Source organism: Herpailurus yagouaroundi, unplaced genomic scaffold (genome assembly GCF_014898765.1).
Source record: "Herpailurus yagouaroundi ecotype Mexico unplaced genomic scaffold, PumYag 28, whole genome shotgun sequence".
Classification (NCBI taxonomy): domain Eukaryota; kingdom Metazoa; phylum Chordata; class Mammalia; order Carnivora; family Felidae; genus Herpailurus; species Herpailurus yagouaroundi.
In genome coordinates, this window is record NW_024412376.1 from 66,659,389 (window position 1) to 66,685,416 (window position 26,028).

Sequence of the window (26,028 nt, forward strand, 5' to 3'; positions counted from 1 at the left end):
GCAGAGAGAGAGGGAGACACAGAATCGGAAACAGGCTCCAGGCTCTGAGCCATCAGCCCAGAGCCCGACGCGGGGCTCGAACTCCTGGACCGCGAGATCGTGACCTGGCTGAAGTCGGACGCTTAACCGACTGCGCCACCCAGGCGCCCCCAAAATAAATTTTAAAAAAATCAATGCACTCCACTTGTTTTACCTACCTGAGTACCTCTTGAAGCCCAGAAAAGAAGTGTCATTTTCTAAGCTGTCTTTGATCCAATCACTCTTTTTAGAACTACCTTTCCTCATCATTGTTCAGAAGCAACACTATTATGCCTCTTCTGTGTCTGAACAAAGAATAGATGAGGGAGGAGTAGGCAAGTTAAAAAAATATAAGCCCTTTTAAAAAAAGATGACTCAGTAAAGATTATTTGATTATGTTTTTTGGTAAATCTAATTCTTGGTTTTACCTAAAAAGGAAAAATCACACCCAAGGACCACCTTAGAATACATTAATTGTAAAAGCACTCCTTATCAGCTACAAATTTAAAAAAAATCTCAAGAGCAATGAATTTAGTCAACACAGACCTTCTCAGACCCAGGCTTAAGCTGCTGAAAGGAATGAATAAAGTTAAGAAGCTTTTACTTATAGCTTTTAATTCTGGCAGATTAAACAAATAACTAAATCTCTTTTCTCTAAATTATAAATATTTCCAGGTAGGGTGGGATTATTCAGAGAATATTTTTCAAAAAATTCCCCAAACTCTGGCACAGGATTAGCAACATCCCTATAATGTTCTTTTCATTTAAAGAGCAATCTTGAAGAAGGAAAAAAAAAAAAAAAAAAAAAAAACTGGTTTTATTTATACGTTGTGAACAGTCTAGCTGACAAAGAGCTTTCATAAGGATATTTGTTTTGGTGAATTAAATTGGCACTGATGCACAGAAACTGATTGGAGGGAAAAAGGATACCAAAGAGGAAACAACAAAAGAATACAAATTAAAAAGTAATACAAGAAAAGGTTTAGTAACTGTCAGCAAATTATTTATTCACAGCTATTTATTGATATTACACTTCCAACAACATGCTATTAGTACTAAAATCTTGATATTTTAGAGGCAGTCATTTATCTCAAAGTCTTAAGGAACTATTCATTAAATTCCATATACTTTTTCAATATATTTGATGTACGGTCCTGGATATGGCAAAGATAGCAGAATTTTCCCATTCTTATTCTTATTATGTTTTCCTTTCTTCTATGGGTATTTGGAGGGTCATAAGGCAGAGTATCTGAGGTTCCCTGTCCACATTAGGTAACTAATTTGACAAAGTCTTAAGTTCTGAAGATCGTTTTATGGTTTGTACAAATTCAGTCTTAGCCAGTGTGCTGGAGCTGACTGATTCTGTATTGTAAGAGGTACTTATTAAACTTTCAGGAGGTTTTTAAGCTAGTTGACATCCCAGTGGTAGTTTGAAACTGGCCATGTAGGAGTGTTTACATCATGTTAATTGTCAAATGCTATGAATCAAGACTTCCCTAACCTCATCTCCAGAGCTGATTAATAAACATTTACCAGTAAGTACACCACTGGTAGAGCTATTTTTTGACTTTTTCATAAAATGCCAAGGAAAATAAAACCTATTATATAATACAGCTTTGACCAAAAAGGCTTCTAAAATATGTTATGTTTATTTTTTTATAAATAATTTCAAAATCTCAGGAATTGGTACTACTAAATTTAGAGAATATAGGCCAATTAAATCACATTATATTGGGCTTATCTGTATTTAAAGTTAGAAATGATGTCCTTCAAAGACATACGTTCACTTTTACAGTAAGTTAATGAGTTTCTCCATTCACTCTAGTCTCTGGATTTAGCTCTACTGATAACAGCAATCTGACATCCTGAAAACACATTTATCTTACGAGTAACTTTACATCTGAAAAAAAAAACACATATATTTACATAATTAGTCATTTGGCATTACTCTGTTGAAGACAGAAAAAAAAAAAATCGATAGAAATTAGAGTTAACATAAAATGTAAAACCCCTGAGGAGGAAACAGCTTTTCAGGCCCAATATTATTTGGTGACAGTGGTGGCCAGGGAGGACTTCCAGGACAAAGTAAGGACCAGATTGAGACCTAAAGAGACACCATACTTTATGTAGTAATTAATACTTAAACTCTTGACAATTCCTAATAGGCAATCAAAAGATACTAATGTTGTTTATACATCAACTTATTAAAATTTTCTCCTACTAAATTGTCATAGGAAAAATAAGGCTGTTTCATTCATTTTGGCCTCCGTTTCACATTTGGGCAAAGCAAAATGCTGGTAAAGACATGTCTTAATTTGTCTGGTGTGAAACTGGCCCTGGGTCTCTGCATAATAAATATTTAGTGCCTTTGTGGCAGCGTTCAGTTTAAGCCAGATTATAAGAGTGTCGTCTGTGTTTAAACATGGAAAGGGTTCACAGTAAGGAGAGAGATCTTAAACTTTTCTTTTTTTCCTGGATTTGGCTCTTGCTTAGTATCCCTCAGGAAATGGGCTGTTAAGGGATATGCTGTCACATCACAATTCTGAAAGAAGATACCTTAAAACCACCAAAGCAAACCTTCCTCTGTGGATAATTTAGCAGGCTGATTATAGCACATTTCATCACTGACCAACAGAACAGAAATAACAACTAAAGCTGAAGGCTCATTGCAGAAACATTTCTGAGCAAACAGTTTTCCTGAGCTTTGGCTTCATGGTTTCATATTTAATCACTTCAGCATTTTTCTGGTTAAACAACTCTGATATGAAATGGGAATCCCAGAAAGTACTGTTTTATTCCAAACAGCTGGAAAATTGGTAATTCTTTTTTCTCTCCCACTTGTTATAGATTCAAAAAATCATTCCAAATCCCCAGTATTTATTCTGTTCATTAAATTGTCTTGTTCCATGGTTTTTCAGAAACTTTAACTGGCAGCCCTAATATCTCTTTGTAAATGTTGTCTCATTTTAAATAACTGCTTTAAATAAATAATCTAAACTCAGAACCAGTGGCATCTGGGTGGCTCACTTGGTTAAGCGTCTGACTCTTGATTTTGGCTCAGGTCACGATCTCACAGGCTCACAAGTTGGAGGCCCGCGTCAGGCTGTGAGTGGACAGTGCAGAGCCTGTTTGGTATTCTCTCTCTCCCTCTGCCCCTCTCCTGCTCTCGCTCTCTCAAAATCATGAAACATTAAAAAATAAACTCAGAACCAAATTTATGGCAGCAGATTCAGGCTCCAGCCCTGCAGCACACCTGATCTACACTCCACATGTAAGAACAAAATTTTCCAGGTCAGGCAGGGCAAGCCCTCCAGATTAGTGAATTGTTACCTCTTCTCTGATTTGCATCATCACCGTTATTTACAATTTCTCTCTAATTATTTAAAAATAAATCAAGTATCTTTGTAAAATTGTAGACTTATCACACTTAATTTTCTTCGTTAAAATCCTACTTCAATGACTTAAAGTCTGAAAAGTTAAATGGCAAAAGGCTTTTTCTTAGAATGCACAAGATACCAGAAACATCGCTGCTTTCTGTGCACCAGTGATAGCCATGAATTTGATTAATGTGTAATCATTTAAGAATCCATTAAGATGGGATATGAGCCAGCTGGTGTGGATCTGGTTGTGTCCGCTTTTGTTTTTTCTTATTTGAGAGAGAGAAAGCACGAGAGCACAAGTGGGGGAGAGAAGCAGAGGAAGGGAGGGGGAGGGAGTGAGAGAGAGAGAGAGAGAGAGAGAGAGAGAGAGAATCTTAAGCAGCCTCCACACTCAGTGGGGCTTGGTCCCATGACCCTGGGATCCTGACCTGAGCCCAAATCAAGAGTCAGAGGCTCAACTGACAGAGCCACCCAGGCACCCCTGTCCACCATTTTTTATTGTCTGTGAGGGCACTGAGCAAAATGTCAGGTACCACTGCTGAATTCTCTCTGCAGTGAACAGTAGGTGACTAGGAGGGACTGAAATTCCCAGGATTCCCTGGCCAGGTGCCATTGATTCTAAAACAATTTGAGACTGTGTATTATAAAGTTAGAACGTCAGATTGTATAAATATGAGGTGGTCCAGTCCAGACTGAATCCTAATCAAGTGAATCTCTGAGTGGGCCAAGCAGAACCAGCCCTTTCTGTCCCTTTCCCAGGGATCTGAGAAATGATGGTTTTGGAAAGCACTCCAGCTGCAGTTCTGGCTCTATTTCTAGGCTCTGGGTCTATCCCTTTACCTACAGACCCATTTTTAAACTGCTAGGAAACTGTGGGTAGACTATATAGCAATATGAACTGCATATTTATATGATCCTTTTCTGGATGTGTTTGGATTCTTCACTATGAAAAAGGCATCACAGATCCCACTTAGCATCTGATTCCAAGTCAGTTCCCTGTTAGGTTCTAGGAGCTTTGTTAAGCAGAGGAAGAAGCTCCTTACACTTGGTCTTACCTTTACGTGCAGGTACACTAGTTCCAGATATCCCCAAAGAACTAATCTACGGTAAGTCCAGTAGAATATTGTAAGACACACAGCCTTTCTTCATGTTGGCAGCAACGCTTTGGATGCTGTAAAGTAAGTTGTGGGTTTTTCTTCCTATTGTATTACATATTTTATCAATAATCTGAAAATCACAACGTTAACGTATTTATGCTGCTTAGTCAATGCTAGTAAATTTGCACTGTCAGCATTTTGCATCACTATTTACACTGAATATTCTTCCTGGATGTGCGTTTGAATTGAACAAAGAAGGAAAATTCTTCCTGTTTTTCTATTTTCCTTCTCCATCCCCCTGTCCTTTGGGCTATTTTACAAAACACTCTCATTTATAAAAGAATAGTGTCTCATAAATGATGAAGTACAAGAATTTTAAACACCTTAATTGCTAGATGTGTTTCAAATCTGACAACACTGAATTCTAACTTAGTGTTCAACATTCTAAATTAACATTCAAAGAAAAAATTTTTTAACCTGGCAATGATGCAAAATATCAAGTTGAAAATCAATCACAAGAAGATATAACATTTTCAGACAATTTAGGGTTTATTGTGTGTTGTGTTCAGGTGCCTGAAAGAACACCAGGGAAAGAATGCACGCCATTTTCAGGTAACTTCATTTTTCATTGTGCAATACATAATCAATTCAAAAGATTTTTTAAAAAGAAAGAATTTTTAGCATTCTTTTCATTTCTTGCTAGATTCTCATTTAATGAGACATAGCATGTATTTAAATATGTCAGCTTATGTCTCATTTTCCCAAAATTTCTGATATACTTTTAACCGGCAGCCTAAAAGTGGAGAAAAAGATTCACAAACATCGTTTATATTTGCTTTTGCCTGACTAATGGTAGTTGTATCACAGGGCCCTAGCCAACGCTTGGGGAAAGCTGCCAAATACACGCAGACAAGCCAAAAGTCACTAAAGATAAGCAAGTCACAATGCATGGTCTGTGGTGGCACCAGATACCTGCATAAAATAATCTCTCAAAATAAAAGATACTCACTGAACAGAAATGCAGTTTATTTTAACAAACTTTCCTGTAGTAATTTATATCTTTTTTAGGAAATTCCAAAAATATCCTGCCAGGTATTCATGATTGTTTGGGCAGCTTCCCATACGAGGGTCATAAGTCACAAGGAGATGCAGTCTTGGTTCCCTCTGTCCCACACAAAGGCAACCTGGACCATTGAATAATTCCTTGCTTTCAAATTAATGCTAAATGTTGTTATATTAATTAAGCTATTGGTAAGAAATATTAGATTTTTTTTTACAATAATCAGGCTTTAGTTGAATAAGCTGAGCTATAGAAGTGTAGCTATACCTCCAACAACAATTTGGACAAATTTAATCTAAAGGAGTTACAACTTAATAAAAACAGATGAGATTGCATCAGAGCATTTGGCAAAATATTTTCTGACAGTTTTATGTAGTTTGTTTTAAAATATGCTAAGTCAGCTTTTGGAATTTTAAAGATATTTTAGTATCTTCAATAACATAACCATTTAAATCGCATCAGCACATATTTACTAGACTCTTTCTAAGGTTAGGGTTATGGCTTGAAATGATTGCTTTAACTACTTCAGTTGAGAAAGCTTTAATTTCAGCACTTGAGTCAACGGATCAGGAATGGCCATGCAACAGAGGTGCTGACTTAGGTTCAACACTTGACTGACGCCGATTGACAAGTATCTCTGACTCCATCCCCCCTCCCACTCCATTGGTCTCTGCTTAGTTCCAACCTTTATTATTTATTTTTTTAATTATTTTTTTAATGTTTTTATTTATTTTTGAGAGAGAGACAGACAGAGTGTGAGCAGGGGAGGGGCAGAGAGAGGGAGACACAGAATCAGAAGTGGGCTCCAGGCTCTGAGCTGTCAGCACAGAGCCCGACGCAGGGCTCGAACTCACAAACTGTGAGATCATGACCTGAGCGGAAGTCAGAAGCTTAACCGACTGAGCCACCCAGGGGCCCCAACCTTTATTATTTCTAACATGGCCCATGACAATAGCCTTCTCTCTAGCCTCTGGGCCTACAATCCAACCTCAATCCACAGGAAGGTGGCCATTTGACACCTGTCCTTAAAGCTTTGTAAATTGTTCAATTGCCTATAGTCCTTAAAAGTTTACTCTGAGAAGTCAACCAATTTTCTGTCAAGCAAAACAAATGATAAACCAATTTCTTCACAATTTATCTCCAACCTATTTCTTCAGCCTTATGTCTAACCAATCCCATATGCACTCCCAAATACCCTAAACTGTAATTTTTATCACAATGGCTAAAATAAAGACTGTGTAATCAGACTGCAGGGTTCTAATCGCAGCAGTACCACCTTCTGGATGTGTTAGCTGGAGACAAAATACTTAATTTCTTGAAATTTCAGTTTTCCCATCTGCAGAATGGGGATCAAAAGGTTGTTGTCAATGTTAAATGACACATATTGATACTCAATAAAGAGTAACTAGTATCAATCACACAAATAAACAATTCATTCTTACATCCATGCCTTTACCTAAAGCTATGTGGCTGATAGGTTCCTCCCCCCTGGAATCCTTTTCTCTGTGAACTCCTATTTGTCCCTCAAAGCCTGGTTCAAATGGCAATTGCCTTTGAAAGCCTTCTTTTAACATTTCACTTGGAAAAAAAATAGCCTTCCCCACTGCAGGACTTACAGCATTTTGTGCATATTGCACTAGTACAGCCTGCATCTTCATAAGCCTTCTCCCTATACTGTAAGATCTGCATGGAAAACAATAATATCTTTGCATCCCTATATTGTTATGGATGAACTGTGTCCTCCAAAAAAAGGTACAGTAAATTCTTAATACCCAGTACCTCAAAATGTGACCTTATTTAAAAATAGGGTTGTTGCAGATGTCATTAGTTACGACAGCATCAAACTGGAGTAGAATGGGGTCCCAATCCAATATGAACAATGTCCTTATAAGAAGGCAGCAGTATGAACACACAGAGTCACTGGGAAGACACCATATGAAGATGGAGGTGGATTTTGGAGTGATACATCTACAAGCCAAGAAATGCCAAGAATTGGTGGCCTTTATCAGAATCTATGAAGAGGATGGGGTGCCTGGGTGGCTCAGTTGGTTAAGCGCCTGAGTCTTGATTTCAGCTCAGGTCATGATCTCATGGTTCATGAGTTCAAGCCCCACATGGGGTTCTATACTGACAGTACAGAGACTGCTTGGAATTCTCTCTCTCCCTCGCTCTCAAAATAAATAAATAAACTTAAAAAAAAAAAAAAAAAGAACCTATGAAGAGGCAAAGAAGGATTCCTCCCACAGCCTTCAGAAGGAGTATGACCCTGCCAATACATTGATTTCAGACTTCTAGCCTCCAGAACTAGAAGATAATACATTTCTATTGTTTTAAGCCACTGGGTTTGTGGTACTTTGTTACAACAGCTCTGGGAAACCAACACATATCCCCAAATTCAGGGAAAAAAAAAACAAAACTAATATATTTGTGTTGAAGAAGCAAATGACTTCAAGGATTTCACTTAATCAATTTGGGCTTACATAGAAAAATGGGAATATGTACAGATGGCCATATTAGAACATCAAAAGCTCTCACTTTAAAAATCTGTAACTGGGGCGCCTGGGTGGCGCAGTCGGTTGAGCGTCCGACTTCAGCCAGGTCACGATCTTGCGGTCCGTGAGTTCGAGCCCCGCGTCGGGCTCTGGGCTGATGGCTCAGAGCCTGGAGCCTGTTTCCGATTCTGTGTCTCCCTCTCTCTCTGCCCCTCCCCCGTTCATGCTCTGTCTCTCTCTGTCCCAAAAATAAATAAACGTTGAAAAAAAAAATTAAAAATCTGTAACTATGCAATTTCATATTTTAGTGTCATATTTCAACTTTCTTCCCCATCTAAAAATTTAAGATGATACAGTTCTAGGATTTCGAACATTCCCATATTCCTCCTTGCCTTGTCATCTACATTGTTTATAAAATGGAAACTATTATTAATCATCAGAGCAATTATATGAAAGTTTTTCAACAGACGATTCATTAAAAAATGACACAATTATTTATCTCTATATGTTATCTATAATCTAAAGATATTGTGTCTGAGACTTTAGAAAAATTTTTCCAAAGCATTTTTACTTACAACATGGTTGCTCTTAGTGATCTATTAATTTATCAGAATGTAGTTATGCTGATATGTGTCTTACCTAGAAACATTCATTTACATGGAAATAACAGTGTAAAGGCAGATAAAAGTAATCTTACATTTCAGGCTAGAGTCAAGGTCTACTCTCTACTTTAGTAACTGTAGCTAAGAAAGAAGGGAAAAAAATCTAGAAGAATTTGGAAAGAGAAATGTAATTCTAGTCACTGTGGTTAGAAGGGACATTTATTGTACAACTGAAAATTCCAAAGTATACAAGGAAGGCAGAATGCCATACTATTTGGTGCCTAAAATAACACATTATAAAGTAAAGCAATTTCATTTTTGGATCATGGAAACTTCAAGACTATGAAAAATGTGCTTTCTGAGATCTCTATGAGCCTTAACTTCAAGAACATGCAGTAAAGGTGCGAAATCTATCATGAAAAAGAAAGCCCTACACTCCCTGAGCCCAACATCCAGTTTCTGACACCTACATTTAATGTTGCCTCTAAACAGATGTCACAGCTTTTATTGTTTATGACTTCAAGCACCAGGACTCACAATGAAGGAAACACAGTCTTTTCTCCAGCTTGTGGAACTCCTATGAGTGTACACATTTAATCCAGTCATCTAATAATCCAACAGTCATTCATTAATCATGAGTTATGTCTGATCCTAGGCCCATCACTGATTTGCTGTGGCAGCTTTGGGTAAGTTATTTTTCTCTGAAGCTCAGTATTCTCATTTGTAAGCAAAGATAATGACAGTACCTGCTTCCTAGAATTGTTGTGATGATTATATAAGAGAATATGCTTAACACAGAGCCTAGCATATAGTAATTACCCAATAAAAGTTAACTGCTATATGTCATCATTATTACTGGGATGTGTTATGGAACTAGTAAGCAAGTTGAGGGTAGGACTGTGCCTATTTCTTAATGGACACTCAATACTAATACCTGAAAGCAGTGAATGTCAAAGTAAGTCTGTGTGCCAAATCCAGTCCAATGCCTGCTTCTGCAAATAATGCCTATTTGAACACAGTCTCTCCTGTTCTATGTTGCCTATGTCTACTTTGCCCAGAAGATGTAAGCAGTTGTAAAAAAGACTGGATAGGCTGCAGATTCTATTTATTATTTGGCTCTTTAAAAAATAAGTTTGCTAATCCTGTGCTAGAAACTTGCTACTTACTGTGTGGTCCTCAGCTCAATAATGCAGACATGTAGGCTCCCTTGACCTACTGAATCAGAAACTACACATTTTCACAAAATCCCCAAATGATTCACATGTATATTAAGAGTTGATGAGCACTGGTCTAGGCCAGGGGCTTGCAAGCTTTCTGTAAAAGGCCAGACAGTAAATACTTAAACCTTTGTTGCAGGGCTATTATACCTGTTCAACTCTGCCTTCTAACTCAAAAGTAGCCACAGAAAATATGTAAATAAACAGGCATGGTTCTATGCCTTAAAACTCTGTATGGAACCTGAAATTTCAATTTCATACAATTTTCATGTATCACAAAATATCCTTTTAATTTTTTTCAACCATTTAAAAATGTTGAAACCTTGGGGCACCTGGATGGCTCAGTCAGTTAAGTGTCCGACTCTTGATTTCGGCTCAGGTCATGATCTCATGGTTCACGAGTTTGAGCCCTTCATCTGTGGAGCCTGGTGGGGATTCTTTTGCTTTTGCTCTCTCTCTGCCCCTACCCTGCTTGAACTCTCTCCCTCTCAAAACAAACAAACAAACTTAAAAAACAAATTAAATATAAATGTTATAAGCTTCCTTAGCTTGTGGGCCATACAAAAACAGGCAGCAGGTGGGATCTGGCCTGCAGATCAGAGTCAGCAGTCTTAATCTAGGCTAATGCCATATCACTGCTTAGCCAACACTCTGTCCCTCCTCTCATGCTCCCCCCAAGACTCTAAACACTTACTTATATTTTCTAACATATGTGACTTTATGTTACTTATCTCCCTTACCCTAGAAAGAAGGGTATGTTACTTATCTAACTTATCCTAAAATACATTTCTGTTCCTCCTATATAATTTCTAACTTGTAGTATAAAGTTCCTGTCAAATGATGTGATGGTGTACTATATCCCTTTCACTGGCAGAATAGAATATAGCACCAAGAGGCTCAGCTAGGAAGCTATAGGTAGATAGACAGACAGACAGACAGGTGGGCAGATAGAATAGGAAACTGATCACAACGAAAAACTCTTTTGCTCCTAAATTCTAACCAACCATACAGAGCATTTCTACATATGCAGTCAGGATTCATATCTGTTTGATACACAATATCCTCCTTCTTCGCCCTTCAAGTGGGCTGAAGTCTTTGGAAAGTGACATAGGAAGTCCTCACATCTTGTCCTTCCTTCTTTCAGAGGCTAGTGAGTCACAAGCAACTGGAAGGAACAGCCACAGAGGGTCCCTTCTGGGAGGAACAGCTTTGCCCCAGCCTCCCTGCTGGGCCCTGGGCCAAGCTGCTGTGGTAATGGGTGATAGGAAGAAAGATGGCTAGAGAGGGGAATCCCCCCCTTTCATTTAAGCCAGTGCCCTTTGTTCCTGCTTATACTAAGATGATAAACAAATCAGTTTCATAAAAGAAGCTTAGTTCATAAAAACCTTTAATTTGTGTTCAAAGTTTATTGAAGCTAAGCTCAATAAATGGGTAGATAAGAGGACTTTGTTGACTAAACTCAACATTAATGATTTAGGTTTAACAATGTGAGAAACAAAAAAGTACTCAAGATTCATCAGAAACACAAACTATATGAACTATCTGAACCATTTAGAGGAAATATTCATATACACAATTTCATTTATTACATATAGATATATATGTATGTGCGTGTATATATATATATATACATATATATATATGCACATATATAGTATATTACATTTTTAATCTGAATGAATGTGTTAGAATAGATTTTGACTTCTGGTCTAGGCTACTGCCACATCCTTTTTGACTTACTGACTCTATTTTACCTTTCTACCATCATCCAGTTTTCTATCTCCTTTCTAGGGTAATTTATTCTCTGGGACAGACTGAGATAAAAACCTTTTTACATAATCTAACACATCGTTTAATTGTAAATCATTCACCAATGAAGTATTTCCTCTAGTGTATTAATTAGAGTATCTCAGCTATAGCAAACAGAAAATCCTGGCTTAACTAGCCGAAGACTTATGAAATTTATCATTTTATAGGAGAAATTTTGAAGTGAGGCAGCTTCACCGTTGCTTAGTTCAATGCCTCAACAATATCATCAAGGATTCTTTCCATTTTTCTATGTTGCATTATTCAATATGTAAGCTTGTCCTTAGGCTAACTACCTTATATCTTAATCAGACAAGGTAATATCCAGTAAAAATACTGTCTTTTGTGTCTCTTTTTAATGTTGACCAAGTTTTTCTCTAAGCCCCCAGAAGATTCCACTTCATCGCTCATTGACCAGAAAGGTATCAAACTTATTACTAAAATATAAATAGCCAAGAATGAGATTACCATAATTGGATCAGAAAAGTATATGGCCATGTGGAAGAGATTAAATCACCTGAACAAAGATCAGCATTAGAAAGAAGAAAAGTGGGGAGGGGTGTGGGACTTATCACTGAGTAGTCAAACAGTCAACACTACAACCAATAAGAGGTATCCCACTCATCAGCTGTTGAAGAAAGCTAACTAATTTGCAGGAAATAGATAGTAACTGGGAGATTCTGACTGTGACTATGTAACATGAATACTGGATTAAAGTAATATAGATCTGAAGCAGCCTAAATGTAATTATAAAATTAAAGGCACATACCACAATCTAAGAATAGCTATAGAATTTGGCAAAACCTAGCCCTAACACCTTTCAGTAAACCAATGTCCATCAAGTAACTCAAGTGGTTGTAATTTGTAACCTTCACTCAAGCCCCAGCCAACTTTCCCCATGATATGATCAGTTCTAATTAATATAATTATGGGCCAATTAGAATCTGCATTCATTTTTGTTCAGCTCAATCAAAATACTTGCCACTTTAAGAACATTCCATTGACTCTTATATTCCTCTCATATTTTTTTGTTTTGTTAGATTTTGATCACAACTTTACAGTCATTCTAATTTTCACTATTTGTATTTGTCAACAGCAACCAACACTTGCCTTCACAAGCAGGTACTAGGGAGTGGTAGGGACTGTAGAAGCATATGCTCTACTTAAAAGATTAGCTGCTTCTCAGTTTGGCTGACTAACGCTAGTGAAAATGTGAACCCAATAAGGTAAGATTTTCCAATTTTCCAAAATAAATCGGGAATCTAGATGTTTATGTAGTCATGTCCCAATTTGCTAATGTGGGCAATTAGTTACTGGATACTGATTACACAAAGGTATTCATTTTATGAAATTCCTTGAGCTGCACATGTTGATTTGTGTATCATTCTGTATTCAAGAATAACATGTACTTGAATACAAAGTTTACTTTAAAATAAGCAAACAAAACAAAACAAAACAAAACAAAAAGAAATTCAAGTTATAAAAAAAAAACCCTCTAAAATGATCTACAGGTTATCAGTTTGTGACTGCCAGGGGTTTGGGGGGGGCGTGTCTCTTACAGCTTCATTTCAGGGTGCTGCAAGTGGGTACAAACAAGGCTTGGTCATTCAGTGGTTGATGGATGATAGAGGACTGAAATTAAAAGAGAAGTTGTGTATTCTGTTCTTTCTGTCCCTCCCTGCCCACCCTTAGTGTCTACCCAGCAGCAGAAGTATAGAAACTTGGTTTTGTAAGCCAAGAGGAAGAGCAGAACACTATTTCTGAAACCCAGATGGTGAGGAGTAGCCGTGGCACACAATTACTATTTACTTTTTTTTTAACTACAGTAAAACCCCGGGTTATAAGTAACTTTTGCTGTGAGTGTTCTGCAAGACGAGCAAACATTTCTAATAAATTTTAACTTGATAAAGGAGTGCTGTCTTGCAATATGAGTAGTATGTAATGCCAAGTGTCACATGATCACAACTGAGCCAATGATTTTTCTTCTCTCTCTCTCTCTCTCTCGCTCTCACTCTTGCTCTCTCGCTCTCCTTCTCTCACTGCAGGATTGTGGGTGATCATCAATGCAATGTCACATTTCCATGAAACCCTCAAAATGAGGCAGAAAGCAAATGTCTTTGTATAGGTTCCTTGTTAAAAGTTGCACAAAAAGAAAAAGATTCCGTTGAGCCAATAGATAGCAGTGATTCCATTAGTGGTAGTGAAAGTCGTCCTACACGATAACCCCCCTCTCTTGTCTCCCTCACAGCAGCCACAAAGGTTTTCAAAGGTAATATAGGTCAATTTGTTTATTTTTCTTTACATTTTGTATTTTATTTATTATTTTGTATTATATTACAGTATTGTAATCATTTTTATATGAATATTTTTGGGTTGTGGAACAAATCATCTGAGTTTCTAGTATTTCTTATGGGGCAATTTGCTTTGATATACAAGTGCTTTGGATTACAAGCATGAATTATGCTCGCAAACCCAAGATTTTACTGTATTTCTTCAAACTAGGAAACAAAAACCTATTCTAAATCTAACCTATTCTAACATTAAGTTTTCCAAATATAAGATAGAAAGCATATCAAACAAATTTCCTTTTATAATTTAAAAGTGCAAGTTAGAAACTGACTGATACTTGTTAATATATATCAGGACTTAATGTGTTTCAGAGATAGTTCTTTATCTTGCCTTCCTGCCATGTTTTGCTGTTTTTTATAAGAATGTATTATGCAGCAAGTAATTTAGGATGGGATTATCTCTAGTGGGCTTCATAACTAATTTTGTTGGAGAACTATTTCTTTTAAGTGTTTTGCTGCTAAAAACATGACAGAGCTACTCTGTTTTTCCCATGAGTGTTCTGAAGACACATTTAAACATTTCTACCTATGAGAATCTGCTTAATTCCCCTGCAGAATATTGAAGGGGGGAAAAAAGTTACTATTTGACCAGAAAAGACTAAGTCATTTAAATATGATCAGATATCTAGAAATAAAATAGCACATTCCATGAAGAAACTGAGAAATCACAACATAGATATATTGTACATGAGCAACTCAGAAACACAGTATAAAAGAAGAGGAACATAAGTGATGTTTTTAAATTAAGCTTACTAGAACATGAAAATAACACCAACACCACATAAATTCAATTGGTTTTTCTTACATAGGACAGAGTAAAAAAACAAGTAAAGATAAAAACTGGTGGTAATAAATTTCTCCATTCCTTATGCTTAAGGGTAAATTCTAGCTTGAGAATGTCTGAGGGTTCAATGAATAATATTTCCCTTAAATCCAAAGTTCTTCCTTAATAGATTTTTAGACAACTATCTGCTCCTCGATAGTACTCAGTCTTAGTTTATGAATAAGATGAAAAGAGTTTATAGGGATAATGTCTTTTACACATGGCCCTATGTGTGTTCGTATATACACGTGTGTGTATGTGTGTGTTTACTTGCATAAACTGTTTAAAATGGAAATGTCTCCAGAATAAAATGTACCCAGGATAAAATTACTAACTGGATTCTTAAAAGATGTAACTACTGCCTCAGAGTCTTGGGGAAACTGTTGCTCAGAAGCTGCCAGGATTCCAAGATACCAACCAGGAAGTACAAGAAAATGTGGGGAAATTTTAATTAAAAGTCCACTATCTAATCTAAGGTGATTTGAATACTTCTATAGATGTTTATGAATTTTTATCACATATCATTACGGTTCATAAAACACGCCATTTATACAAACAATAACCATATAAGTCAAACTCTCTAAACTGTCAAGTTACCCTTAGCTAAAGCAATCAATTATTTACTTTGATTTAGTACATCGCCCTAGATTTTTCCCGTATAGGAAAGACTAAGTATTGGTAAAACAGCTAAAGACACAGCCAAGCTTCTGACTTTTATCCTTTCTCTCTAAAAGGTATTTAATAGTCATCACCTTTTGCAAACAGATAAAATGTTGGTTTATGTACATTTATATCAAGTATCAAGAACCTGGAATCCAAAAGATCATTTTGGTCTTTTTAAAAATGAGGGAAAAGTAGGGCAAAGGCATTCCCCATATGTGTGCTTTACTCAGTTACTTTTGCTACTTTGGCTTTTTGTACATGTGCTGCCAAAGTGAGTGCAGGGTGTCTTTCAGCCACTTTGGCTTTTTGGAATGGAAGGTGAGATCTCAATAAAGATCAGACCCTTATCTCACCCAGCTAACTTCTTTTTCTTTTAATTCCAGTTATAATTCCAGTCTAATACCTAGCACATTTCTTAAAGGCCCTTCCAGTCCTGTGTAGTCCATGATCCCATGAAGACTTGCACAGACCCTGACCACAGCAAATTCAAATTGTTCAATAATAATACACCCTTCAGATAAATGTGACTTTTAGTCTATGTGACTTTTAATCAAAAACAAAATGCAGGGTACAAAATTTTCCAAGATCTCATTCTAAGATTTGTTGTCTATAATATTAGCCAATGTTTCACGTACCTTTATTTAAATCTTCTTAAATTAGAGAAAAGTTGAAATCTTCCCACCACCAATGTCAACCACCATCATAGAGTACAGGTGCGCAGCCTCATGTGTTCACAAAGTACCTTCCAGATCCCAATAATCTTGAGCATTCTTTGTTCATGTGCCTCAAACTCTTCTGTCCACAGAGATCACTGAAGAAGGAAATTTACTGATCAACATTATTTGGTTGGTTTTAAGAAGACATTTTGTGGTATCATAGAGAACATTTCACCAACATCGTAAACCATTCATGTGGAATTCTGGAATACAGAATACAAAATTGTATTATTTTTATGATTCCAAATATCAACATGTGACAGAAAAAACAATAATCACAAATATCTACACTGGGAACCATACGTCAAGACATACTCTATTATTTTGTGTTTATTTCTGAAACTATTTCTCTTCTATCTAGTTCTAGGACTTTAAGCCCAGTGGAAGGGAGAAAAGGATAAACATGAAGCTATATCTATCACTAAAGCAATAGGAAGAACATAGCCCTATTTATTTGTTGATAAGATTTCTAGAAGCTAAAAATGGAAAGCAAGACAGGAAATAATAGTTTATTTATAAATAGCTTATTTATTTATGGGCCAAGCAAGAGTTAATATAAATAAGCCCTATTTCACTCATATTCATTGTTTAAAATATCCCCCTCATCTTACCTAGTTTACAACTACTCCTAAATTTCACTCTTTGCCTTAGTGCTATTTCTCCTTCTCTGTTCTCCGTGTCAACATGGTGGCAGGTAATAAAGAGCTAAACCAAAACCATAGGCTTCTCATGACCCAGGTCTTTTTCTCACTGACTTTGCCAGGCACGACTTCTGCTCTTTCTATGACCCTCCTCGTTGCTGAGAGTGAGCCTGTCCCTTCAACCACTCCCCACTCCTCCACCTAACTCAAGTATATTTCAATTCCTGAAACTCCTCTGATTGCTGCTCTTTTGAATAAACTCTGGGACCAGGTTTTTTTTTTTTTGTTGATGTTGCTGTTCCTGTCTCTACGAATTTTCTTTGTGTTTACCCACACCAATCTGACCTTCCCACCTTCCTCATCCCCCCATTTCCACTTCATGAGTGACTTCAAATGACAAAAGGGAAAATTCTGAAACAGATCAAATTCCTGAATGAATGAGGGAGCATTAGGGACAGTCTTACAGCTGCAGCCTACCCCCTGCAGTTGTGATTGTATTTGAGGGCACCAAAATGAAGTCTTAAGTAGAATGCACAGTTGTTTGATGAAGTTTAGCAGTAATAACCAACTGGTGTTCTGCCAGAAATTCAGTTTTCCCTTCTATTTTCCTAAACACCGTTAACATTTTTTTTTAACGTGATGGATTTGGTAAGGTAACATGTTTTATCTCATTACAGCCTGAACTTTTTAAAAATGCCTTCTGCAAAAAACAAATCTCCAGCATCGTACCCTTACCCACCTTCCCCCAAACATTCCATCACCATTTTTTATTAAAACTCTCTCACTGTCACACTCCAAAGACATGTCTGATTCCACCCACCCAGGGGGTGGCGAGGCTAGGATGCCAGACCTACCTTGGCCACCGGAGGCACTGGGCAGGTGAGGGCGGCAGGGACAGTGGTTTGTGTGAGCTCAGAAGCCCAGGGGCAGGTGGTGTTTGGAGGGAGCCAGGGGAGACTAACAACAGTGGCCTGAATCAGGAGCCGGCAGCCCTAAAAGACAGCGCCAGGTATTTTCAGCAGGCTCCGGTTCAGCGTGTTCCCCTGCAACAGCCCCTTAATTTCTGATACCAGCTAGAAACACTTGCCTGTCACTGAGATCTTGTTGCTTGGCACTCGCGCATGGGCACCTGCATCCCACCAGTCGCCCCTGGAGGCTGCCGGGAGCCTTTGGATTTGCGCATGCGCAGTCTGTTCCTCAGAACGGGCCTGCGCCAGTGCGGGGGAGTCAAGGCCCGTGGGACCAGGCCGACTCTAGGCCCCGTCCCTACAAGCCCTCACCTTTGCTCCCCTTTGAAGAGGCGGTAGAGAGAAAGCTTGGGCCAGACGCCTTCATGCCAGAAACTAGAACCCTCTATATGTGTGCACACACCTGTTTGGTGGAGGCCAGTGCCCTAGATGCGAAATTTACTGTACTGTTGCAAACCCAATCCTGGCTCCCAGTGGGCGACAGCAAAGGGAAGAACTCTTCTAGGATCCACTCGTCTCCCTGCCAGGCTTCCCCCTCTTAAGCCTTGTCCGTCTATCCGCGAGCCCCCTGAGATGCAGCTAGGGACAAGGGCCCGGGAGAAACGAAATCTCTCCTTAGGAGAACAGGAGGAAGAAGCTAGAGATCTATATCCCCCCACCCCACCCCCCCCCCCCGCCGCCATGCTCTAGGAGGGGGGGGGGGGGGCGGTCAGCAAACAGTCCACACCATCCAGCCTCGGAGGCCATTAGAAAGAGGAAGATGATGGTAACTCCTGCCCAGCTTGGGCTTGCTGCCGAGGTGCAGAAGTGTATGAAGGAGTCTGAGGCCCCAGCATATGAAAAGCTTTCTCATCCAAGAAATGAAACTATTTTTGGAGCCAGAAAGGAAAAACTTTTGGATACTTTCCTCTTCCCTCAGGTCCTTAGGAGCAGTAATTTTTAAATTATCACCGGCTCCTTCAAATAGCATTATGCTAATTCACATACATGAATTTTCCATTTCCCTGTCTCATTCTTTGTGCTAAATTTTTCATACAATTTACGTCTGCATGTTAAAAAAAAAAAAAAAAAAAAAAAAAAAAAACACCACCAAGATACATTACTATTGTTCCTTCAGACAAAGTGGATCCTATGGTAAGTGTATGTTTAACTTTTTAAGAAACTGCCAGACTGTTACACAAAGTGATTGGGCGTTTTACATTCCTACCAGATATACATGAGGGTTCTATTTTCTTGACATCCTAGTCAACAATTGGGTTTGTCAGCCTTTTCAATATAAGCTATTTTAATGGATGTATAGTGATATTTTATGGTGATTTTAGTTTGCATTTTCCTAACGATTGATGATGTTGAGTATCTTTCCATGAACTTGTTAGCCACGAAGTGTCTTCTTTTTCTTTTGCTCATTTCTTAATTGAAATGTTGCTCTTTTCTTATCATTGTGTTATACACCTTCTCTGTATATTTTGTAGTTATGTTTGTGGGTACACAGATGTATGTTGTGGAAATATTTTCTCCCATTTTGTGGCTTGCTTTTCATTTTTAATAGTGTTTTTTGACAGGTAAAAGTTTTGATTTTGGTGAAGTAAAGTTAACAAAATTTTCATTTATGGTTTATGATTATGTCTTATCTAAGAAACCTCTGCCTAATTCAAGGTTATAAAGATTTTCTCCTATATTTCCTCTTAAAAGATTTATAGTTTTAGCTCCTATGTTTAGAAGTAGGTTTTTTTTTTAATTTTTTTTTCAACGTTTTATTTATTTTTGGGACAGAGAGAGACAGAGCATGAACGGGGGAGGGGCAGAGAGAGAGGGAGACACAGAATCGGACACAGGCTCCAGGCTCCAGGCTCTGAGCCATCAGCCCAGAGCCCGACGCGGGGCTCAAACTCACGGACCGCGAGATCGTGACCTGGCTGAAGTCGGACGCTTAACCGACTGCGCCACCCAGGCGCCCCTCCTATGTTTAGGTATAAGGGCTATTTTGAATTATTTTTTGTGTGTGATGTAACAAAAAGGTTGAGATCCCCTTTTTGTATGTACATATATCCAGTTATTCTAGCACAGTTTACTGAAAATACAATCCTTTCCACCGAATTTTTGACATCTTCGTTGAAAATGAATTGATTATATAATTGTTGGTCTATTTATGGATTGTCATTTCTGTTCCATTAATCTATGTATGTCTAGTCTCTGCTGTTACTATACTCCCTTGGTAGTATAACTTTTTTTTTTTTTTTTAGAGAGTGAGAGGGCACAAGAGGGGGAGGGCTCAGAGGGAGAGAGAGAGAGAGAGAGAGAGAGAGAGAATCTTAGGTAGGCTCCATGCTCAGCCCAGAGCCCAATGTAGGGCTCAATCCCGCCACCTTGGGATCATGACTTAAACCTAAATTAAAAGTCAGAAACCCGACTGACTGAGCCATCCAGGTGCCCTGGTACTATAACTTTATTATCTTGAAATCATATTGCATAAATCCTCCCAAATTTATTTTTTTAATCACTTGCTCTTTGAATTTCTCTATAAATTATAAAATAAATGTGTCAATTTCTCCTTATTCTTGTTTATGAAAGATTTGCTGAATATAGAATTTTGAGTTGACATCTTTTTCTGTTAGCATTTTAAAGAAATAAGTCCATTGTCTTTGGTTTGCATAAATTTCTGACAAAATGTCTGCTGTTATTTTTATCTTTGTTTCTCTGCATGCAATGTGTGTTTGTTTTCTTGATGCTTTTAAGATTCCCTCTTTAACACCTTTTGATTAAATTTGATTAAATTGATTAAATAAATTTGATTAAAATAAGTCTTGGAGAGGCTTGATTTATATTTGTTTTACTTGGGCTTCATTTTGTCATTTGGTTCTGAGAGTTTATAACTTTTCAAATCAAATTTTAAAAAGTTTGGCCATTATTTCATCAAGCATTTTTTATCTTCCTTACTTTCTCTGGAATCCCAATTGCATTTGTTATTATCTCCTGGATCACTAAAGACTAATTTTTTTCAGCCTTTTTTAATCTGTGCTTCATTCTGGATACTTTCTATCACTATCCAATATGTATATTGTTGTCTGTTAATTACTTTGACTACCTTTTTAATTTGGGGTCTGTTTTATTGACTGACTTTTCTCTAAGTTATGGGTCACATTTTTCTGCTTCTTCCCATAAACAGTGATTTTAGTTGAATGCTGAACATCATGTATTTATGTTCTTGAGTGTTGCATTTTGTTATAGTTTGGGGGTGAATTTAGATTACCTTTAATGCTCATTGAGTCCCACTTTTAAGGTGAGGCTTTTCTGGGCTCTCCACTAAATGCATCATATATTCATGAAGGGCTCTTCACTTTGGCTGATGGGAGCTTGAATGATTCTCAGACCTTTATGAGCTCCAGGAATTGTTCAGCTTACAGCTCCCTGGTAATTGTCTTTCCCCTGAAATTGCTCATGTCCAGTGATCTTTGTAGATTGATATTCAGCCAAAGATTTGATGGGGCTACTTTGAAGATACTTGGAGCACTTCTGCACAGCTCCCTCTTCGTAGGCAGTCTGCCTCACAAATTTTAGTTGCCTTGCCTTCCCCAAGTAATGATTTCGGTCCCCTCAATTCATTGACATACCCAAGTTTTGTTTGGTTTCCCCTTCCTGTACTTCACTGGAAAGTACTTCTAGGCAGAAAGTCTAGATGAAGGTAGAGATCACCTCATGTGTTTCTCTTTCCTCCAAGATTATTGTCCCAGGATTATTACGAGGATGAATGAATTAAGATCAGTAGAGACTTGGACCCAAACGTGGCATATGCAAGCTCTCAATAAATGTTATCTTTTTTTTAAAAGTCTACCCTACCTTATCTAAAATCCTAGAGTCCAGGTGAATTTTGAAATTTGGAGACTATTTTATAATGACAATATGGAACATTACACTAGTGGGGTCTGAGAAACACCCCATGACCAACATTAAGGTTTCTATAGCAAACTGCATGAATATTTATTTTAAGTGAGATAAATAAAGACTAAAAATAATCTCATGTCAGTTCAGGTCAGATTTTGTTACGCAAGCAATTATTTCAATATTTTAATTTCATAAATTTTTTATTTTAAAATTTCAAATGAGGCATAATGGACTGTATTATTTTATATTGGTGAGAAAATTAAATGAGGTGATATATGCAAGGTAAGCTAAGCACAATGCCTGGCACATAATAGGTTCTCCATATATGTGCATTTGCCCTTGATACTGAAATTAATAATATTAATTTTATTATATTAAATCCACAAAATATTTGCAGCTAAAGCAACATCTTTATAGGTTGTTTTTACAGAAGTCTTCCAGACATTCCCACAGATAACTTCCTGTGAAGTTCCCAGATTTTTTTACTGTTTCATATTTTATGCCTGGGCATGTAACTCATCTGTCCCCCTTTATGTCCTGCACCTACCTTGGTGAAGCGTCCCTTGTTTGATCCCCCAGCTTGGTTAGTGTCTCATCAGTGACAGTGAAGGAAAGCCAGTCTCACAGAAAAAAGAAAGAAAGGATAAAATAATGACTGCTTTTTATTGAACATTTGGTCTAGAATCTGTGCTAGATACTTTATATGATTATCTCATTTAATTCTCACAACTATTTTGTGGAATAGATATTGCATTACTGTTTTACAGATTGAGAAACTGAGACACACAGAGGTTGGATGATTGCCTAAGGACTTTAGAAAGAAGTCCCTGAAATTGTTTATGTGCTTCGCCTCCCCTCCACCATGAGGGACACACCATTCCAAAGTTTAAGTGTGTAGATGTCATAAAACTACTAGATACCATGGGCAAACTAATGAGTGTTATCAGATTCCACATTCGGGTGGAATGTATTAAAAAATTCTCCCTATCCACCTAGATGGGAATTAAAAGACATCCCAACAACAGCATTTCTGTTCTCAGACCCACAGGGCTTCAATATTCCTTTTGCAGCTCACCTTCAACATTTTCCCCACAACCACTATCTTGTTCACTCCCTAAATCTGATTTGTGTACTCCCTTCAGTCTGTCACCCTTACCAGATTAAAATTTTTGAAAGTGGAGGCTGTGTCTAATTTTCCTTTCTATCCATCTCCAAAATAAATATTTAACACATAGTTACAGCTGGTGTGCTTTTGATGGAACAGAAACTAAAGCAATACCTCAAGGGAAATCACAGACTGGCATTTCAATGTCGATTGGGTTCTTACTTCACACATATGTCAGATTCAAAGTCAGCTGCAGCTCTTACCTTGCGTTGAGTTTCCAGAAACTGATGAATCTTGGGATTTTTGTCAAATAAGTACAAAAGAACATTTTAAACATTATAATAAGTATTTCTTCAGTCTTCATTAATTAATTGCTCCTGTCTTCCATCCTCTGAAATTATAAAATGCACTCTGCTTTTTTTCCTGTCCATATTGTGTGGGATGTAGGTAAGTAGAAGTAGGTGGTAGATGGAAACCCTCAAAAAGGAAGCTTGGGACACCTGGGTGACTCAGTTGATTGAGCATCTGATTTCAGCTCAGGTTATGATCTCCTGGCTCATGGGTTCAAGCCCCATGTCGGGCTTTGTGCTGACAGCTCAGAGCCTGCAGCCTGCTTTGGATTCTGTGTCTCCCTCTCTCCCTGCCCCTCCCCTGCTCACACTCTGTCTCTGACTCTCTCAAAAATAAACAAACATTAAAAAAATAACAAAAAAGTAAGTTCAAGCCAATTCAATAATTTTTAATCCACAGACAATCCACAGTATACATTTTCTGTAAAACATACTTACATAAAGATGGTAGAATAAGAGCTGCTTTAATGACTTCGTCCAAACCAGTCATAGAGCATATGCTATATTGCCATTTAATTTGAGTCTTTCTGCTCTCCAGAAAATCATCTTTGTCTCTTTTTCTTTAGTAAGAACTTTATTTGCATAACAGTTTGGGTCTTTATGGAATACTGGCACTACTCTTTTAGTTTTGTTGTATGGAAATGAACTGTAAAATAAACTTATGTGTCCATGTTCACTCATACACCTGCTGGGGTCTGCATATTCACATGGAAGAATTGAGGGGCAGCAGGAAGTGGAGGTGAGGAAAGTTAAGGGACTTGTCTTATTTGTTTTTACTTAAATTATAAATCACAGATCAATGAAAATAGAAATGTTTTCAAGAGAGATGATTTTCACATGATTGAGAAAATGGCAATGGTCTAGATGGAGAAAAACATTATTAAATTTGTGGTGGTAGCTGGGGCGAGGGGAAGGGCCCTGCAAGATGGTCCCCTGAGCCTGTCTTTGGTGTTGCCACTATTTGTATGCCACCTTATATATTAAACTACATGATCCATCCACTGAAAAATGTAAATAAATTTTGAATTAATAAGCATTGGGAAATAGAAGGCATTTCTTCTTTTTCTTTTTTCTATTTTTTTTTTCAAGGACCTATCCGTTGACTCCACTATATTTTCTGAATAATACAATACAGGGGCTTGGGGGTAGAAAGTATATGCCTAACCTTAACATTGGCCCATAAAACTCCTCAAATTGCACCTTGCGACTGTTGTCAAATGAGCGCATTGAATCAGCAGTATTAATATAATCATATTTTGGTTTTTATGATGAAATAGTTCCAAGGAATACGTTTGAGTAAATTCTTAGGTTCCATCTGAAAATCCGTTCTATAATAATGATAGGTAGTTGCTCACATTTTTTTCCTACTGTGTAAAGTCTCCCAATAGACCACAGAGTTGTGGGGGAAAGTGTTTCTTTTCACCTTACAAATAGTAAATCCAAATTAACTGAATAAGCCAAGGAATAAAAAAACAAAAACAAAAACACCCACATGCAATAAAGAGGTTAGTTTCCATTTCATCTTATGTGCAGTGAACACTAAGTTCTAATTCAGATATGTTTTCTTGAAACATTTTTTAAGGAAAGAGATAAATTTCATCTATAAATATTAAATAGATGATTTGAAGCACTTCTGATTTGTATCATCAATTTTCAAATGGAAATTTTATCACAAAGCTAATAAAAACAAAAAGAGGAGTCAGCATTAAAAAAAAAAAAAAGGATGAGTGAGACATTCTACAGTTTCTCAGTTGAAAGGAACAGCACTTCCTTTTCTCATGATACCAAAAGCTCCCCGATAGTGGACCATACCGGCTTAGAATGTGTCTCCCTCCAGCAGAACAGCTGTATTACTTTTCCCAGCAGCTGATTGGGTCAGTCTGCCTCCGGGCACTCAGCCCCCCACCAAGTTGTTACATTCCCAAGACTGAAGACTCTCTGTCTCTCTCTCTCTCTCTCTTTTTTTTTCCCAGCACTTAATGCATCATCCCTCCCTTTAGAATCTTCAGGCTCCTTCCTCTGAGAAGTAATACAAAAACACTGCTTAATTGTGGCTCTTTCAAACTGGAGCATGATCAGTTTTCTTTAATTCCTGTAAAGACATTTAATGGCTGATGTAACTATGACCTCCATTTGCTCAGTTAATAGAATGGACATTTGGAATTTTTGCACTGAAAAAAATAATTACTACACAGTTATTATATTTTAGCTGTATTTCAAGAAGACAAGAATTCCATTGGATTGAAAATTAATGGGAACATTAGGGAATAAAGGACTCATTAACCAGGAATTAGGTCACTGATCTAGTTCACTTTCAATACTATAGATTCTACAAAAGAAAGACAATCTCCTCTAGCTTACCCAGATATAAATGAACAAAAGTAAGATGTGGGATGATTTCTGTAGCTTACGACTCTGGAGGGTGGTGGTTGTAGCCTGTGGAGCCAGAGTGGAGAAATGAAGCTGAAAGTGCTTTGATGTCTAAATTCCATTGATAACTTTTAAGCAAAACTAACAGTAGAGTGAGCTGTGGAGATAGGAGTGGAAGAGAGAGGATGTTTCAAGAAAAATATTCACACAGTTGTTTAACATGGAGCTGATCAAACAAAATAAAATTATGAGCCATTTTCTTCTAAGGAAGCAAATAGGATGTTTACATTCTCAATTTTTCCTTTCATCTGAGTCCAAGTATAAAGAATCTAAGAGTCTAAGGCTGGCTGAATCTTTTAGTAATTCTCCTTCAGAAAAGCCTTCAGTGAAGAATTAAGAAAACCGATATCAGAGAAAGGAAACTTTTTTAGTGGGAATGGGGAAAGCTGAGCATAAAGAGATGAAGTTATGAAACAATGAATTCTAAAAG

General features: G+C 37.4%; 1 long non-coding RNA gene across 1 annotated transcript in view; it reads right to left on the reverse strand.

The window, feature by feature from the left end:
- LOC121030431 (uncharacterized) overlaps positions 1-23,373 on the reverse strand; it is a 73,962-nt gene extending 50,589 nt beyond the window's left edge. The window contains exons 1-2 of the long non-coding RNA XR_005790196.1: positions 22,261-23,373; positions 16,142-16,425 (exon numbers count right to left, since the gene is read on the reverse strand). This is a non-coding gene — a long non-coding RNA (uncharacterized LOC121030431). The remainder of the gene's footprint in view (positions 1-16,141; positions 16,426-22,260) is intronic.
- Between the last annotated feature and the right edge of the window lie 2,655 nt (positions 23,374-26,028).